Below are 4,527 nucleotides of genomic sequence, written 5' to 3'. Positions count from 1 at the left end.
TTCCTTGTATGTCTGGTGCATGTGAAGAATTGACATTAAAGCTGACTTTGACTTTTGGCTTTGATATTGGTTTGAAAGACAGTATATTACATTTACTGTATTTGAGCTAAATGCATTTTCATACACACAGTTCTGTCAAAAAAAAGCTCACATCCCAGGATAAGTTGATATCTTCAGCTCCTTCTCATCAATCATCACCCAACGTATGTGAATGAATACCACACATGCTTTATTTTCTCAGTTCAAAGCACTATATAATTAGTATCTTTTTATATAATATGCATCCCTAATTATTAGTTAATTATCAAATATCCCAAATGCTAAAATATGTACAGACTGCATGCACAAATTCATTCATTGAGGTAAGAAAAATGTCTTTGCATTTAAAGGAATAGCTGTTTGGAAATATTCTTATTCAAGTTCAGTTAGAATATTGATACCACTTTCCAGACTGTACACTAGATATTAAGCTACAGCCAGCAAACAGCTAGCCTGACTGTTCAAATATGACAATATCTGGCTACCAGCACTCCTAGAGCTTACTAATAAACACAGTATATTTATTTTGTCCAATCTGTACAAAAATTTAAAAGCATAAAAATGGGAGGTGGTAGTTTTACTGGGATTTTATGTTATTATTAAAAATCCACATTAGTTGATGCAGAACATCAGCTACTCTTGGTGTCCACACAAAACATAAAAACATGACAACAGATGAGACACTTACAGACAAAATACCACATTAAAATCAGAAAAATGTAACTACACTTGACGATGACTTCCTGGAGTCCTAGATCCAGAAAGACTCACTGGACATAGCCCCTGTAAAACCACAGCTTGCCATTTTTAGACTTGTTTCGTGAGGAATAAGCAAATGAGATATAACACATTAATTAGTGACCTTTAGTGGTGCTAATCACCAATCCAATCATTGTGTTAAGATAAGCTAACTGGCTGCAGCCTGTACATTCATACGCAGTGTACTGACATGAAAGTGGTAATGGTCTTGTAATGTAACTATACTGTAGTAACTGTAACTGTAAAAAGTAAGTGTATTGGCCAAAATGTAACTTTTATAGTCTTACTTTGCAGGGCATATTCTCCCATGTAGATCTTCTTCTTCTAAATAAAACCCATGAGACTCAACCCCCCAAAAGAATGCTAATCATGTTTTCTCTAGCCACAATCCCACAACCATAGCAGGGGTTCTGGTTAACTGGTCAGGAAAGGATCAATTAACATACATATCTGCTGTAACTGAAATAAGCAATTAGCATTACTTAGTCTCTCATTAAATATGGCAAGACAGATTTACAGTATGTAGGTAAGAGTTATGGTAGATTGTGGTTAGTCGACCAGCTGGCAACAGGCTAGAAAATATGCAACATTATTTCACACAACAACATTTTTCCTTCATTTATGCGGAACCAAAAAACATACACTTTTTATTTGCAAGAACAACATAATGTGACTCATCAAACCAACAATGTAAATGTGTTTGGAAAACGGGAAATGACTACACAAACAAAAAAATTCAACTCTGGTTAGAGAATAAACAAATTAAAGTCCTTTTTATCCATTTAAAGACAAAACCCTAATGATGGCTGCTTAAATGTGAAGCCTTTAAATTGCATCACAGGCCACAAACATCAAAGACTTTCTATAAAATGGTATGCAAAAGCAGCAATACAACCAGCTTTGCACTGATCCATTACAATTGAAAAGGATGGCAGTATAACAATAAAATAAATCCCTGTTCGAACTGCACATTTAACTTTTAGCAGGAAACCGAAAGACTGATTATCCTCCGATACTGAATGTGTTGACCTTACTCAAACCACATTTTGTTAGACCCGAATGGAGATAAAGAAGCATAATGAAATATGACAAAGTTGTGTGCACTCATATTGTACGTGAGGCGTCTTGCCAGATGAAAACATATACTTATGAGTGATAACAAATGTCTCAAATCAGTGCAACCCAACATTTGGTATGTGGCCTTAGATATGGTAAATAACTCCAACAGTGTCTAAGGCCAGATCATACAGGGGAAAGTTGGGGATTTTCTTGTTCCATAGCAATCTCTCTTTGGGGAAAACTACTGTTTTTTCAACATAATTGTCTCATGCAGGCTTTTCAAACTTGGATGTTTTGACCTTATTTTCTGTAGCTGTTTTTAAGCCAAAGCAGTAAATTTGCAAACATCCGGCTTCGAATTTGAGAGCAGATTACTTCATCCAGTTTCTTTTGAGTTGTAATTCAAAAAAGATTGCTTCATGTTGGCTTTTATATGCTAACTAATGTAAAAGAGATGTTATTTGTTTGTAAATTAATTTAACATTAAGTTAAAATGTTGGCAAACTTTCAGGCCCACCATGAAACTTTAAAGTCACCCTGTGGTGTTTCTAACCATTAGTAGCGCTATAGAGTCATGTTATGGATGTGTCCCATTTTGTTTGTATGGCACGGAGGCCCAAGTAGACACACATACATGCACACAAGCACACTGGCAGCAGGAAAAAATAAGAGTAATAGTTAATGAAGATGGATTTAAACAATGCAGAATTTAGAATATGTTTTAAAATTGGCATAGCATTTTTTGAGGAAGTAAATGTATTAACATGTTTAAAAGGCAGTATCATTTTGTGATTTCCAAATTTTGTGTGTGTGGTATTTTGACTTTTTATAGCATGTGAAGCACAGGTGTAACAAATAACATTAGAGATGGCTCTGTTCCATTTAGGGATGCCATTAAGATAATGAGCCAGCACACTCAGTACCAAGGCCCTGGAACTGGCATACCTAACTGGAATGCATTCAATATTACAGCAATCAGATCTCTCTCTCAGTGAGAAATAAAAGGGAATATATAGAGAGAGACGACGAAACTGGGATATTTATATAATATAAAACACAAATTCTCTCTAGTTTTTGAGTGCCTTCTGAGTGGCAAGTAATGTTGACAAAGATGACAAATATGTTGTAAGCCTGTCACATAATGACAAGACACAGGCACTTGTGGGTCTCATGGCAATTTGAGGACAATTTTGGTAAATACTGGGCAAGAGTAATTGCTGAGTTAGTTGTTCCAGAGGAATAGTTAGCTAGTCATCATGGCAGGACCCAAGCAATATATGAAGGTTGTTTCAGACACATAAAACACAGCTGGTTTGTACATTTATAAAAGTTTTTCTGGCATTAGCCTACTTATATAGGCCCAATCCAGCATCCACAAAGTCTATGATAGTCACATGTGACCTTTATTCTATTTTACACATGCTTCACCCTACAATGGGCCCCATGAGTAAAGGCTCTTAGTGTATAGGTTTGGCATTAGAGATATTTAAAGTCAGCCTCAATTCAAGCCATAACTCTAAGGTACAGGGCTATTCTGTGCAGATGTGGCCGATACTGTGAGCCTGCAAAATTCTGAGAGACAGTGATTTGTTGAATACTCCTCGATGCAGCCAGTTAAGCGAGCGGCAACCTATTTGGTAAAAAGTGTGGCTGCATGTGTCTTAAATTAAAGTTCTTCTCTTGTATCTTTTCAGCCAGACTGTCCATCATAAAGGGTGAGCTGCAAATCTTGTGCAGCAGCTGTACACAGAACATCTGCTTTCCCTCTTAATTAATAACTCAACTCAACTGGGTCTATTAAAACAAAATTTCTTTTAGAAGTTATGTCTCTGTTTGGTCCGCCTCTCTTAATGTCTGTTAGCAAATCAAATAAAGCTAATTACATACATTACATACCCCTACTTTTTTTATTCATATGCCTTTGAAATGTGGAAGTACTTAAATTATATACCAAATAAGTTTTAATATGTTACCTTAGGTCATTGGCATTTAGACCCAGGTAATTGGCGGTAATTCTGACAGTGCAGAACACTGGCACAGCTCACCCTGCCTCTCTGCGTGACGTCAGGCACTGACCTCAGCTGTGGCAGGGTCGCAGGCAGTGGGTCAGCCCCTTGGCGGCGCATCCAGTTCAGATTAACAGTAACAGAACGTGACAGTGCTGAGAGGCTTTGAGCTCTCTGGGCCAGCGGATTAACTACCTACTGCTATACCTGCAGTGCCTACCTACAACTAATGCTGTCCCAATTCCAAACTACATACTAATATAAGAATGTTTAAACTATATATTGCTGTCACACTATGAAAATGACAAACTGAAGTATAGTGTTATAAGGTCTGAAAAAAGGTCCCTGAGGTCATCATCAGGGTCATCTTGATTTAGGCTTGAGACTTGCTGAAAACCTGCCTTATATACTAGGGGTATGGAGATTGAAAGATAAGGCAGGGAAGGCCTAATAAATGAAAGATGCTGTTGAGTTGCATTATGGGAATTGTAACATCTAGAATCTTTTTAAGCTTGATCCATACCAGGAGCCAAAAACCAAGTCCACCAATTTGTGTATGTGACAGACAATATCATACTTTCACTGACATCTGTCAGTGCACATCCTGTTAGTGAAAATGGTACTGTACAATGATTTGTTGTCTACTTACTGCAAAAACAGTGTA

Source organism: Morone saxatilis, unplaced genomic scaffold (genome assembly GCF_004916995.1).
Source record: "Morone saxatilis isolate NCDOM2014 unplaced genomic scaffold, NCSU_SB_2.0 Contig7, whole genome shotgun sequence".
Taxonomy (NCBI): Eukaryota; Metazoa; Chordata; class Actinopteri; family Moronidae; genus Morone; species Morone saxatilis.
The sequence above is the reverse complement of the archived record's forward strand: the minus strand, read 5'-3'. Positions refer to the sequence as shown.